This window comes from Phalacrocorax carbo, chromosome Z (genome assembly GCF_963921805.1).
Source record: "Phalacrocorax carbo chromosome Z, bPhaCar2.1, whole genome shotgun sequence".
Classification (NCBI taxonomy): domain Eukaryota; kingdom Metazoa; phylum Chordata; class Aves; order Suliformes; family Phalacrocoracidae; genus Phalacrocorax; species Phalacrocorax carbo.
In genome coordinates this window covers 13730350-13745811 of record NC_087548.1, presented here as the reverse complement: position 1 = coordinate 13745811, position 15462 = coordinate 13730350, and the positions used below count along the sequence as shown (strand labels likewise).

The 15462-nt window shown below is 45.9% G+C and overlaps 1 protein-coding gene across 1 annotated transcript in view; it reads left to right on the top strand.

Annotated features, from left to right (window-relative positions):
• Positions 1 to 15462, top strand: part of PDZD2 (PDZ domain containing 2) — a 210156-nt gene that overhangs the window by 30372 nt on the left and 164322 nt on the right. The window contains exon 2 of the mRNA XM_064437724.1: positions 1387 to 1446. The gene's annotated coding sequence lies outside the window, so the exon portion shown is untranslated. The remainder of the gene's footprint in view (positions 1 to 1386; positions 1447 to 15462) is intronic.

Genomic DNA, 15462 nt, shown 5'->3' with positions numbered 1-15462 from the left:
TTCAGGGTGCACTGTTGATCTTTAATGTTCTGTTTTAGCGTTTGAAAACCCTTTTTCTCAGGGGTAGGAGACCTTTTGTGCAATGGGAGTGACCAGTGATTTATTCATTTGTTTTCCTAACTCATGAGTTTCTTCCCCCCATAAATGTAACCAGAAAGGAGGCGGCATTGTTTGGCAAAGGAAGACTTAGGTTAAGTTTCATTTTGCCGGAAATGTTTTTCCTTAGTTGTTAAAAACAGATTGAGGCTTTTGACAGCACAATGTGGTGTCCAGCCCATGTGTGGGTGGCAGGGAAGACTTTGGGAGGTGGTGCCAGATGTTTTCCTCTGCCTCGGGGAATTTATTTGAAAATACTTCTGGTGCGATCTGCGGCTGTACAAACTGCAGAAACTTACATGGATCCCAAACATACGTTCTGCCTGTGGACACTGAGCCATTGCTCATATATATCAGGAGCTCAGTAGGAAGCCATGAGATCTTCCCACTTGATTTGGAGCTCCAGGACCAGTTGGTTCTCTGGATTATTGTCTCCGGTGCATCACTACTGCAAATGGTTTGAGTTCGATGTGGGTCTGTAACCAAGGTAATGTCACTTGTGGTCACTGGTGGTGCTGGCTGTCATGTTGTTCTTGTGGATTTTCTTGCCTCTGATGGTACTGTCAGAATGGTTGTCTTTGAATGATATGATCCCTCCCAAGCCTGTTTGCTTGGGGATTGAAAGTATCTGCTTTGCTCTTGAAGTCAGAGCAGAAATTCTTTTTCCACTATTGTTTGTGCTACCTGTGCTTAGCTGCCTTAAGATGGGTATTGAGTGCAACTGCGTGAATATCCATTTTCCTGCACTGGGCTTTGGGGTCAGCACAGAAAAAACATGTCTGTGTTCTTGATGAGGACACAGCGTTCAATAGCAGTGTGCTCGGCCATGGTGGGGAATTGTGTCTGTTTTCTGCTGGGTGTCTATTTTTGCTCCAAGGAGTCACATGGACCAGAAAGTCAACAAAATATAGGACCAGAGGGATACTGGGAATTGTGGGATCCAACTACAATCCAATAGTCCTGCATCCTGGAGCGGGGCTAATATATTTAAGTCATCTCTGATGGATGGAGCCTAGCGTACTTAGCATGTTCTTTTAAAAACCAAAAGGGAGGACATTATGCAACATCTTTTAGTAGCTTGTTCCTGTGTGCCTTGTCCTTGCAGCTTTTTTCTAATGTGTAGCCTAAGTGTTCCTTGCTGGAAATTAAGCTGATTAATTTTTGGTATACTCTCAATGGGCATGGAGTACAATTGACTGCTGTCCTTTTTATAACCTTACATAGCTTTGAAGACTGTTCAGACCACTCTTTCTGAGAATAAATATTTTTTTTCTTTTTGTCTTTCCTCAGAGGGACATACGTCCTTGCAGTAAAATACCCAAAATCTGGAATATTCCTGTTGGTCACCTGGTAGGTTGTCTTGGAACCTTTCTTACTGTATACAAGGGAGATTATTAATTGAAAAATGCTGGTAGCAATCTGTGATGGATATCTCTATTTCAAAGAAGTTTACTCTTTCTGAACCTCTTTATAAAGATGACTTTACCAGATATGAGTAGACATGTAAGCAAAAAAAAAATCTTCTCTAAGGCAAAAGATTACTGAAGATCCTTTTCATACAATACCAATTAAAATTATTCATTCTATCTTTCAAAATCTAAAATGCAAAGATTCAGGGAATCATGGACATTTTTTCTTCCTTCTTACCTCAAATCCCTGCTGTAGAAACTCTGCATCTTTCACAATACCACAGGGCAACTTGCTAAATGTTGGGGTAACCAGGGCTGGGGTTGCTCTATGGATTTGAATGACTTCAGGCTATTTCCTTGCAGCTGAATATTTGGCTGTGTGGGTGGGTTTTCTAGTTACTCTCTCCTAAAAGCAATGAAAAAACAGGGGGGGGGAACCCACTAAGCAAATTCTAGTTCCAAATTTATTCAACAGATCACAGCTTCTGTACCATGAATACGGACTATCTCACTAATATTTCCAACAAAGAAAGGAGGCACTGCCACAGACGTGCAATTAATACTACACTTCAGCAAAATATTATGATGTAGCTGTCCTGATTCTGTGTATGTACAAAATCAGCATTTTTCAAGCATTATTTTGCACTCTGCTTTAGTTTCTTGGGAGAAACGTTGCAGCAGAAACTGGTACTTAGTTTATAAAAAGCGCAGTCGATACCACATGGAGGGATATTTCTACTGTGTGATGTGGTGTGAGGTATCCTGTCTTCGAATTATAGACAAAGTTAATTGCAAGTATGATGCCAGGCTGAAGCCAGCTCGGTGGCTGCCTGGCCTGGCCTTTTGGTCAGCTTCCTATGCCATGCACCCTGAAGCTTGGGTTGCTGGTATGAAAAACAAGGAGCGGGCATCTTCCTGCCTGGGCTGCTCCTCTTGCTGCCCGCAGAGCAGGTCTGTACATCACCGTGGAAGGATGTACCATTCCCCTTGAAGGTGCCTATAATGACAGGATGGAAATGCTCTGAGCAGCTGTGCAAGGAAGAGCAAGGTCTCTGGGTTTGGCCAGTGCAAAGGTGTACAGGCAGGAGCTGCTCCTCCAGCTTAACTGGCTTCAGTACAATGAAGTGAAGCCTAACCTAAGGATGTCCATGTGTAGAAGGCAGGGGCTTTTCTTTTTCTTTTTTAATAATTTTTCCCCCAAATCTTCTAAGTACTTTGTTGCAGACAACAAATACATCATGGTCTACAGCTTCCTCACAAGGGAAGAGGAGGGGCAGACGCTGATCTCTTTGGTGACCAATGTCAGGACCCGAGGGAGTGGCAGGAAGACGTGCCAGGGGAGGGTTAGGTTGGGTATTAGGAAAAGGTTCTTCACCCAGAGGGTGGTGGAGCACTGGAACAGGCTGCCCAGGGAGGCAGTCACGGCTCCAAGCCTCGTGATATTCAAGAAGCACTTGGACAACGCCCTCAAAGACATGGTGTGAATTTGGGGTTGTCCTGTGCAGGGACAGGAGTTGGACTCGATGATCCGTGTGGGTCCCTTCCAACTCAGGACATTCTGTGATTCTATGATTCCATATAGTTGAAGAAGGCTGATAGGCACTGCCTTGCTTGACACAAGTGCCTGTCAGAGCAATACGATTAGGATAATAACTTATATTCAAAGAATAACTTATCTGCATCAGATCCAAAGTGCTGTGTATATTAGGGTTTCTGCTGCCCAGAGATGCTGGGAGAAAGTTTCATATCAGCTTGGGTGTTCACAGTTTTGGGTGAGGGCTTCTGTTATATATAAGGTTTGAACTCTGGATAATAACAACAGAAAACCCTCACATCTGCCGAGAGGTGTTTAGTGCATTTACTTAGCTTTGCATTGCCACCTCTTTACAAATGTGACTTACAAATCAGGGTGTGGTTTTTTTTTCCCTTTTTCCTCTACCTGTTTCCATCACCATCATATCATGGATGCTACCAGGTACAGGTGATTATCAAACCACCATCACATCCCCATCTGTGCAGCAGCACACCCCCCTGTGTGTCAGGGGCCCAAGGGGGATGTTTCGCATGTGTGCAGCTCATTTAGGGAAGTGCTTGGGATTTGCAGAGCTACTGGCAATTGAAGTTTGCTTTCTGTCCCATGTTAACCACCAGTTTCTGTGAACTAACTCAGTACAATTACTATCTGTTGTATGAAGACAAATTTTTATGGAGAAATAACTGGTTAAAAAGCAGAGCTGCTGTGCATATAGGGACAAGATGCGCCATAACTAAATCATTTCTTCTAGAGAAGTTGTTGACTCCAGCTGGCACCCAAGCTGTCTTTGCCCTGGCCAGTAATGGTCTCCTGCCAGACCCCAGGACTCTGCCTAGCATTCATTTTTTTAAGAAGTAATCCTTGCAAATCCTCATCTCAAACTGCAATTTTCTCTTTCCCTAGTTTCCCTGATTTTGCTAAATCCGGGTATCGTTGATATCCTTTGCCCATTATGTCTTCCCTGTGCCTCAGCCAATTCCCTGCACCCTAATCTTTAATCCTAAAGTTGTTTTTTCTTTAGCCTTTGGTCTTGCATTAGTTAATCTGGGTTCTGTACATGGCTGATTTATCTTGCAGTACAATTTTAATTTGGACCAAGATTGAGCTATTGTTGCTTTTGCTGAATTAGCATAGATGCTATGTAAGTTGTTCTCTGGCAGTCCTAGAGAGGGCAGCTCTTGTGTGCTCTGTCCTGGCACCCAGCATACTCTGAGTTGCCCACTGATGGTCATCTTCCGCACTGGTGCAGAGCCACCTCTACAGCTCTTCAACTTCTTGACACCGGGGACATGCCGTTAGAAATGCAGCAGTGACTACGGGGAATTATAGACTGGCGCAGTTTAGGACAGTTCAGAAATTCTCTGAAACTGTGTTGGGAAATTGGGTGGATTGAACTTGGCACAGAAATGTAGCCAGTGTATGAGCACAAGGCTCTGTCCAGTGCAGCTGAGGACCCCACTGAGTAATACTTAAGATGTTTCCTTCATTTGTTTGTTCATATATAATATTTTCAGTCAGTGTCCAGGCAGTCCACCAAATTCTGTTAACAGTGTAACCCTAAGGGGATTAGCTAATGACTTTCCATTCTGATTGGGTAATGACTTTTTGGAAAGTGAGAGCTCAGCAGAAAACAATCCTGGCAATTACTGTCTGCGCATGTCAATACTGCGAGTGCTGAATGAAATGGCTTAACTTCACAAATTAAGTCTGTCTCTGCCTCCCTAACCTCCCTGGAGAGTCTCTTACTCTTGTCTGATAAAAGTATATCTTTTATGCTCCGTATTCTTTGGGGGCAAGAGTGATTGTAATCTCTCTGAACAGTCTTTTGCTCTGTCTGTGGTGAGAGCCTTTTGGTGGCATACCCTGGGTCCTGTTGGCATTTCAGGTGCAGTCCCATGATGCAGCTAAGCCCTGCAATGGCTGGTGGCCCATTCATGTCCTCCCCAGGCTGCAGAGGCCTGCCCCTCCTTTGCACCAGAGTGATACTTGGTATGCTACTGAAAACAGCCAACAAGCTTTTTGGCTTTGGAGGTGTGAATTTTGCCCTGGGAAGCTTGCCCTGGGGGTGGGGAGGCAGTGCTGCTGGCAGGGAAGCGCCTGGGATGACCCCCTCACTGGCAGGACCTGGCTGCTGGACTGGCAGAGCTCTATTCCCATCATGCACTTAGTTCAGCTGAAGCCTCTCTGCCCTGCAAGCTGGTTCATGCAGGCCATGGTGGTCTCAGTGCCCTGGGAGGGAGGGCAATGCTGTCACCCAGGTTAGCGTGGAGAAACAGAGGCGGGGGGGGGGGGTCGGGGGATTAATGCAGCCTTGCTCTAGTGCCTTCTTCTAAGCTCCTCCTGTCAAGAGTGCAACCTAGTGCCCAGACTTGGTGGGATGCTGCTGGAGGGGATGCACAGCAACCGGCTGTTGTGCTGGGTGATTGAGGATGCTGGCACAATTAAATTCACCTTTTGGCCCTTTCATTTTTAGAAGTAAAATCTCAAAGTGCCCAAATCCCAGTAAAACAAGCTTTCAGGCATCCAAACCCAGTAGAGTCACCACTAGTGATGGAAACGCTCTCTTGAAGATGTGCAAGCAAGTCATGAAGAAGTCTCTAAGGAGTTCCCTGAATTTAGGGCTGGAAACAAGGAAAGAAAGAGTTGCATATGTAGCACCTCACAGCTCAGAGGAGGGCAGAAAGAGGGCAAGTTTCCAACCAGACTTCTGATCTCTCTTCCAGAAAGGTAGAGCATGACCTCACATTGGCCTTTAGTGTATGCAAAGGAGAACTGTTGTGCTACAAGAACAACTCAGAGGAAAACCAAAAATATATCTAAGAAGGGACCTGAACCATACCAACACGTAGGTCTTTATTACCTCATGGAGGCAAGGAAGGATGTGCAGCCCAATCTTCCTGGCATTTGCAGTAATTTGTACTTTTTCTAAGCACTCATTTTGCCAACAAGGCAGCAGTTAAAAGATGTGCTTGCAGCCGCATCTGCAACTGCATCCTTCAGTTATTATTATGCATAATTACTCAGTATTTTATGGTTTCTCTTACACAGTAGTCTGGTTTGAGATCCAAAGCACACCATTGAGATGTCTTCTTGGGTCCCTTCTGAGGCACAGAAACTTGGCTGATTAACTGCTTTGTGCTGTTTGTTTTACCCCTGTTGCTTGATGCTTAATGTAAAACCCCACCAAACCCCATCCAACCTGTAAATGGGATAGCAAAGTTTGTAAGTAACAATAGTGGCCTGCATGGTACAGTGTGCCTTCTGATGTATGGAGTTTATAACGTACATCTTTAACAAATAGTTAGGAAGAGGAAAAATCGCAGATAAACAGTATATTGGAGCTAAATCTAGCTGCTCCGCCCTGAGTGTGTTTCCAACTGCTGTTGGAGTCTTAAGCACTGTTGGTAAGCTTGGTTATAAAGAGCAGCTTAAAATTGAAAACGTTGGGTAGGTCCTGATAGCGAGCTCAGAGAATCACGTGATTAAGAAAATTCTTCTTATGCTTGCTTTTACTGATACATATTGCTTTGGAGAGTTATTTGTGGTATGTACAAGTATGTCTTTCAAGTGGGTGGAAGCTCACCTCTCCCATAGCTCTTCCATCCCTCTTCCCCACCACCACGGACACCCTTGCTTTGGGAGAATCACGCCTTTAGCAGGTTTCAGGGGATTTGTTCAGCTGAAATGCAACTAAATATCTTCTTTGTTTTGGCAACTATACTTTCCCACTCATCTCCACCCACAATATGGAAGTAAAGAGTTTTTTATGAAAACTATTTCTTCCTCCTCAAAAAAAAAATAATAGTGTCAGATCTTTCTCTGGAGATGAAATATGTGATGTTATATCATCTCATGCAAACCCAGGAGATTATAATGCAAACTGATTTGCAACCTTTGAGCATAGAGCTATTGCCAGCTGTTGGCCACAATAAAGCGCTATTGTGCCCCTCCGTTAGGAGCCTGCTGTCATCTCCGGCATTGCTATGAATGGTGCCAAGCGCATCTCCTCGCTCCCTGCCTCAGAGCGGGGACACCCCTGCAGGGTGTCCTCAGGAGCAAGTCCCCACCACTACCACTCATCTTCCTGCAGCCCTTGCTGAGCAGAGATGCCTTGCAGGCTGCCCTCATCTTGCGCTCCTTGTCACTCTGCTGCTTTTGTCCTCCCCTGGTCCAGGGGCAGACTCCACTGCTTTACAGCTTTCAACATTGTCTGTATTCCTCTGTCAGTTTCAGTGGCGTGCCTTTTTTGCCATCCCACATGCTTATCAGGCTGTGAGTCATCACTGGTGCTCCCAAGCTCTCCTCCACCTTCAGTGATTTGAATCTTGCTCTAAATCTTACTGCTTGGGCTAATTTCTCCTACTTTCCTTTCTTGTCCTGATTTTGCAGATTATAAATGTAAATGAAGGGGGCTCTGATTTTCCACTCTTCACTGCTCCCGGGGTCTTGCTGCATAGTAAGTGACCAGCTGACAAACACTACATGTAACATCATGCATATTCCTGCTGACATTGTTGACAGCAGAGCTCATGCATAAAAAAAAAATGCCATAAAGCATAGGTAGCTCTGCAGACTTCTGCTCTATTTAATGCCCAAGTCAGAACATTGGTCAAAGCTCCTCTAAGAACAAGAGATGACATTTCCCCATCTGCTTGTGCAAGGGGAGGAGTTTGTCCTTTGAAAAGCCAAATAATTGTCAGAAGACAAATGAGCAGGCCAAAATGCAATATGCTCGACAGGTAATTGCACCTGAGTTGCAAATGTGTTCAGTGAGTAGGGGCTGTGTAACAATGCTGTTGAGAACACATGTGAAAGCTTCTTAATGCTGCTGGCAAAGCAGAATGGTGCTTCTTTCTGACTACGAAGCAAAATAAGGCAAGGATTTAATCATAATTTTAAAATAAGGAGGAAGAAATTTTTTGTGCTTACCTAACTTATCTGCTCCTGAATTGTTCCTGTTTGTAAAATCAGAGACCCAAAGATGGGGTCTTGTGCTGGTTTTGGCTGAGAAGGGGTTAATTCTCCCCACCGCGGGGGGGCGGCTGCCTTTCCAGCTTCCCGCGCTCTGCCGCGTGGCGGGGGGGGAGGGGGGGGGCTGGCAGGGGCGGGGCTGTGGCGGGGGCGGCTGGCCCCGACTGGCCAATGGCAGGTTCATTCCGTACCACGTGACACCGTGACCAGTACGTTAAGGGGGGGCAGTGGCGGCTGGGGGAGGGGTGGCGGCGGGTCGGTGGGTGTGTTGTGTGTGGTTTGTTTTGACACCGCAGCCGGGGAGAATGGCCCTGCCTGGAGCCTCCGGCAGAAAGCACCAGGGGAGACCTGAGGTCGACCCCTGGGGTTTTGGAGTCGGGGATACAGAGGGTCCGAAGCCTGCTATGCTCCAGCTGAAAAAGAGATATTGGCAGCATATGAAGGGGTTCGAGCTGCTTCAGAAGTGGTTGGTACTGAAGCACAGTTGCTCCTGGCACCCCGACTGCCGGTGCTGGGCTGGATGTTCAAAGGAAACATCCCCTCTACACACCATGCAACTGGTTCTACATGGAGTAAATGGGTTGCACTGATCACCCAGCAGGCTCGAGTAGGAAACCCCAGTCGCCCAGGAATCTTGGAAGTGATTATGGACTGGCCAGAAGGCAAAGATTTTGGATTATCACCAAAGGAGGAGGTGACACGTGCTGAAGAAGCCCCACTCTATAACAAACTGCCAGAAGATGAGAAGCAGTATGCCCTGTTCACTGATGGGTCCTGTCGCCTTGTGGGAAAGCACCGGAGATGGAAGGCTGCTGTATGGACTCCTACAAGACAAGTAGCAGAAACCGCTGAAGGAGAAGGTGAATCGAGCCAGTTTGCAGAGGTAAAGGCCATCCAGCTGGCCTTAGACATTGCTGAACGGGAAGAGTGGAAGCAGAACAACTGGCAGTGCAGGGGCAAACCCATCTGGGCTGCCGCCCTGTGGCAAGATACTGCTGCCCGGGTAGAGAACCTGGTTGTAAAGGTACGTCATGTAGATGCTTACGTCCCCAAGAGTCGGGCCACTGAAGAACACTGGAACAACCAGCAGGTGGATCAGGCTGCCAAGATTGAAGTGGCTGAGGTGGATCTGGACTGGCAAAATAAGGGTGAACTATTTCTAGCTCGGTGGGCCACTGACACCTCAGGCCATCAAGGGAGAGATGCAACATACAGGTGGGCTCGTGATCGAGGGGTGGACTTGACCATGGATGTTATTGCACAGGTTATCCACAAATGTGAAATGTGCGCTGCAATCAAGCAAGCGAAACGGGTAAAGCCTCTGTGGTATGGGGGACGATGGCTGAAATACAAATATGGGGAGGCCTGGCAAATTGACTGTACCACACTCCCACAAACCCGCCAAGGCAAGCGCCATGTGCTTACAATGGTAGAAACGACGACTGGCTGGCTGGAAACATACCCTGTCCCCCACGCCACTGCCTGGGACACTATCCTGGGTCTTGAAAAACAAGTCCTGTGGCGACATGGCACCCCAGGGAGAATTGAGTCAGACAACGGGACTCATTTCCGAAATAGCCTCATAGCCACCTGGGCCAGAGAGCACGGCGTTGAGTGGGTGTATCACATCCCCTATCACGCACCAGCCTCTGGGAAAATTGAACGGTACAATGGACTGTTAAAAACTACACTGAGAGCAATGGGGGTGGGACATTCAAGCACTGGGATACACATTTAGCAAAGGCCACGTGGTTAGTCAACACAAGGGGATCTGCCAGGCAAGCTGGCCCTGCCCAGTCAGAAATCCTACATCCTGTGGAAGGGGACAGAGTCCCTGTAGTGCACACAAAAAGTATGCTGGGCAAAACTGTCTGGGTTCTTCCTGCCTCCGGCAAAGGCAAACCCATTCGTGGGATTGCTTTTGCTTGAGGACCTGGGTGCACTTGGTGGGTGATGCGGGAGGATGGAGAAATCTGATGTGTGCCTCAAGGGGATTTGACTTTGGTCCAAAACAGCCAATGAACCGAATGGCACAATGCAAACTGCTACATAATATTGTGTGTCACCTCTGTGTTGTATCAATGATATCAGAGTACGAGCCTCCCAACCCATGGAAGATAGACTGTGAAACAAGCAAAGTGCAGCAGTGACGGAACGATGACTGACTCGGTATGCAGCGACCCAACGCCACACACACCACCTCTCCCACCCTGAAAGCCTGATACGGCAGATGGAGCCCAGAGCCATGGACTGGGTGAACTCAATGGACATTTTTATGGATATTTTACAGGGAAGGTCTATAGACTAAGGGAATGATGTCTGTGTGTTATGTTAAAGGATGGGAAGGGGAGTGGTGGTGGGTGGTACGGTTGTATTGCATCATATGGGACCTGGGCATGGTGTAAATGGTATGGAATAAGGGGTGGAGAATGTGCTGGTTTTGGCTGAGAAGGGGTTAATTCTCCCCACCGCGGGGGGTGGCTGCCTTTCCAGCTTCCCGCGCTCTGCCGCGTGGCGGCGGGGGGGGGGGTCTGGGAGGGGCGGGGCTGTGGCGGAGGCGGCTGGCCCCGACTGGCCAATGGCAGGTTCATTCCGTACCACGTGACACCGTGACCAGTACGTTAAGGGGCGGCAGTGGCGGCTGGGGGAGGGGCAGCAGCGGGTCGGCGGGCGGTGAGCGGCTGCGGCGCCTGGGGTTTGTTTTGGCGGTTCGTTCCCCTTCCTCCTCCCTTCCCCCCTCCCCCGGGGCTTTGCGCCTCTCGTTGTTCTCCGTTACATTGCGTTTCTGTTGTTATTTCTCTTAAATCTAATTTTTAAACTGTTCTTATCCCAACCCAGGAGCGTTACCCTTCTGATTCTCTCCCCCATCTACCGGTGGGGCAGTGAGCGAGCGGCTGTGTGGGGCTGAGCTGCCGGCTAAACTGCGACAGGTCTACAGCCATGATGATCCTGTTCCATCATTGACTGGTTTCGGTTGGAAGGGACCTTTGGAGGCCATCTAGTCCAAACCCCCTGCAGTGAGCAGGGACATCTTCAGCTAGGTCTGGTTGCTCAGAGCCCCATCCAGTCTGGCCTTGAATGTTTCCAGAGACTGGGCATTGACCACCTCTCTGGTTAACCCGTGCCAGGGTTTCATCACCCTCATTGTGAAAAAAAAAAAGTCTTCCTTGTATCTATTTTGAATGTAGCCTCTTTTAGTATAAAACCATGACCCCTTGTCCTGTCTCTACAGGCCCTGCTAAAAAGTCTGTCCTCATCTTTGTTATATGTCCCCTTAAGCTGCAATAAGATCTTCCTGCAGCCTTCTCTTCTCCAGGCTGAACAACCCCAACTCTCTCAGCCTGTCCTCATAGGAGAGGTGCTCCAGCCCTCAGATCATTTTTGTGGCCTCCTCTGAACCTGCTCCAACAGCTCCATGTCCTTCCTGTGCTGAGGGCTCCAGAGCTGGATGCAGAACTGCAGGTGGGGTATCGCCAGAGCAGAGCAGAGGGGCAGAATCACCTCCCTTGACCTGCTGGCCATGTTTCTTTTGATGCAGCCCAGGATACAGTCAGCTTTCTGGGAGGCAAGTGCACATTGTTGGCTCATGTCCAGGTTTTCATCCACCAGTGCCCCCAAGTCCTTCTCTGCAGCGCTGCTCTCAACCCCTTCATCCTCCAGCCTGTATTGATACCTGGGGTTGCCCTGACCCAGGTGCAGGACCTTGCACTTGGCCTTGTTGAACTTCATGAGGTTCACATAGGCCCACTTGTCGAGCTTGTCCAGGTCCCTTGGGATGGCATCCAGTCCCTCAGGAACGTCAACTGCACCGCTCAGCTGGGTGTCACCTGCAAACTTGCTGAGGGTGCACTTGATCCCACTGTTTAAGTCATTGATTAGGATATTAAACAACACTGCTCTCAGTACAGACCCCTATTATCTCCATGTGGACATTGAGCCATTTATCTATTACAAGATGTGACTTTGTGACAAGAGCTGCATTTCAGTTTGCTAAACCACCCTGCTGAATTCAGGGTGAAGGATCTGCAGTCGTGTCATCAGATGACATTAGCACCCTCTGTCCACTGACCCTATGGTGAGACCATTCACCTGGTTTCCTCTCCACGTGAGGTCTCTCCCACTTTGGGGGAGAAGGACACCACCACCCCAGTGGGCAGAATTATGACAGTCCTTTCAATGTTGAAGTTTCTCTACTTTTCTTTACTGTGCCTCAGCATTCAGTGCAGCAGGGATCTGCAGCTCATGTCTGTCCTTCATGTGCCTGGCAGAGTCCTCCATGCCAAATATTGAAAGTATCTGATACAAAATGGAAGATGTTAATTGTCTATCCAAAAGGCAGCTGGCCAGGGTGCAATCTGCCTCCCTGTGAAGGATTTGAAACCAGTATGACAAATATGTCATATTGCATCTTGAGAATGGCCCTATTCACTACATTTCTAGGTGAAAGACTGGCATTTTCCTTGCTGATATTGTGAACTAAGTCTAAACACATTTTTCCTTTCCCATTGCTCTGCATATGCTAAAAACATTCCCAAATAGAAACAATGTGGGGGTTTTGGGTCATATATTTGCACATGAATGAAAAACCACATGCACAAAACTTTTTAGCATTTAATTTTGGCAAAGACAGACAAAACCCCCCCTTTTTTTTTTTCAGTTCAAATATGCTTGTGAGTTTTCGTGTGTTTGTTACACATTTCTGGATTAGCAGTGTAAGCAAAAAATCTTCTGTTTCTCTGGCTTTACTGTCACTTGACTAGTTTGTTTAAATTTGATAATGCATGATGATAGACCTGTGGCTAATCTGAGCGTTGCAGCTGCCTTAGACCACATGCAGTGTCAAACCTAGGTGCTGAGTGATCTGTTGCTTCACCTGAAGACTCTTAATCTTTTTACCTGAAGGTGCTAAATATGTTTTAATGGGAAAGGGTGGGCTGCATGTCCTGTATCCCCATACACTTGCACAGATTTGGGTGTTTCATGACATCATGCCACTTGTTTCGCAGGGGAGTTGTCAGTTAACCATCTGTGGCCACATCTTTCCATCACCCACCACCACCACCTCACCAGGAAAGAAAGCAAATTCTTTCCAGAGGTTTGTGTGATGGGAGACACATGTGTGAGGGTGGTGGTAACACTAGTATTTAATATTTCCTGATATCTAATGGCAGTTTGTGCCAAGCTATTTCAAATGCACTTATAAAGATGGATTGCAACCTGTTAGATCTGCAGAAGGGTTATACCTGTGAGTTGGACTTATTAATGCATACACTGGCTCCTCTGGGTATCCAGGCACCTGGCAGTGGTGCCTTTTTCTGCAGTAAATGTTCAAAGCAGGAATTTTAAGTATTCCAGTATGGTGTTTTCTTCTGGGGAGAAGATATTTGTACTGACCTGCCTCCATCTAATGACTGCTGTTTGTGCTGTCGAAATGCCAGCTGGCTTTGGGTGTCTGCATTCAGTCCTGCACCATGAATGAACAAGTGCCGTTTGGTTGGATCCCATAAATAGCTTTTGTTCATTCATGGAAAATACAGTAATTATAAACATGCTAGTTTAATAACTGTGTTTAATTAATGGAGGGTTAGTAAACGATGCATGGAGGAGAGGTTAAAATTTACTAGAGGCTCTTGCTGTGTAGCTCTTAATTGAATTAAGTGCATATTAAACTAGGCCTCTTCCCTGACCCCAGAGAAACAAGCTCAGTGCACTGGAGCATATGGATGCTATTGATTTCAGAAAGCTCTTGTTAAAGGCAGTACAAAAATGCTCTTTGGCCAAAGTCCAGATTCTTTTGCATATATAATAAGCCCAAGGCAGTGTTAGCCTGAAAAGTTAGGGAATATGCTGTTTACTTCAGGCATTTACATACCTATGATTATTATTAGAAGTAATTTCCCAAGCAGTGCTATTAAAAAATAAAAATTGTCCTACACTCACAATTTTAGCCTTATTTTGGAAGCATTAGTTCTTTTTATAGTTTTTCTCTAGGTGAGTATGTTGTCTGGTGTGTTTTTTCTCTAGGTATATATATAAAAGCATATATAAATTTAGGCACATTGTCAAAAGTTTGGTTTTTAACAACTGAGGCTGTTTTTTTTGTATTACTTTTAGAATGTAGATTTTCCCATCCCCACATCCATCTATTTACCAAAAGAAAGATATTCTGAAGAAAAATGGCAAGAGCCTGGTTTTTTCCAGCTGTGTCTTGCAAGACTGTTTATAGCAAAAAGGAAAAATAATCCAAAGGGGAGGTTTGTAACACAGGAGAGTCGAGGCAGGACCTGCCATGTCCTAGGCATTGCATGTTCATGTCCTGTTTATTTTATAGAAACTCATTTAGTGTTTGCATTATTTGTGTCCTTAGCACAGGGAAGTCACACACACATGTGGAATGAAGGTTGTCTCAGTTTGCAAATGGGAAAATTAAGAGAAGCTGCTATCGAGTTTGCTGGAAGCTTTGGTTAAACTCTATGATTTAATGTGATGGAGTAGTTTTTTTTAACTTTTGGAACAAAGACTTCTAATTGACTTTTTAATGTATTTTGAGGGTCAGCATTAAATACTGCAAAGGGACCTTTTCATTAAATATTGCAAAGGGACCTTTTCATGTTTTACATGTTCCTACCGTGTTGATGTGCCCTCTTTCTGCGGCGTCCCCTGGATGTTGTTTTACCTTTGCAGTTACAACCTTTGCAAGTAGTTCCTCTGGAGTCAGCTTGAGTTCTATCAACATGGCAAACCAGGGATTTGGTTTGGATTTTTTTTTTTTCCTTGAGATGCAGAACTTGTGCACTCAGGAAAAAGCAGTTTGCATTAACTAAATGGGTCAATAGCCCAAACAAAACTTTGCAGAGAAAGAACTTGCTGGTGTTTGTTTGATAGATCCACAGCATTGTCTTTTCAGAGATTTTGGATAACTGCATACCAAAATGTGGGCAGCTTGTGCTGCAGTGTGTTTTCTGCTATTGCATAGATAGCAGAATGAAAAATATAAGACCATTAGGACAAAGCTGGGGAGCTGTCTTGGTGTTCAGTTGGTCAATTACCATTTGACCAAGACCTCAGTTACAGCATTGTGTCAGAAAAACAGTTTTCCCTCAAGTCCTTGGAAAAATTCTGTTTGAAGTTGAAAAGGCAGGTATTGTACAGATTTATTTCCCATGTTTGTTAAAAACATTTTTTCTAGTTTTACACAAAAGTAGGACACTAGGGTGCACTGTTACTTTTTGTGGCCTACAAACAAAAATGTAATAATCGAAAGATGCATTTTAATGAAACTATTAACAGGGAGATTTGTAAAAGCATTTGATGAATGTCAGGTTTCCAGAAAGCCAGGCAGTTTGGGAAAGGACCAGACATTTAAGAGATTCAATTACCTGTAAGAATATTTGAAATGCATGAAATGTCAACAAGAAAAAGGTAACCTGAAAAATCATTTACAAAAATGTG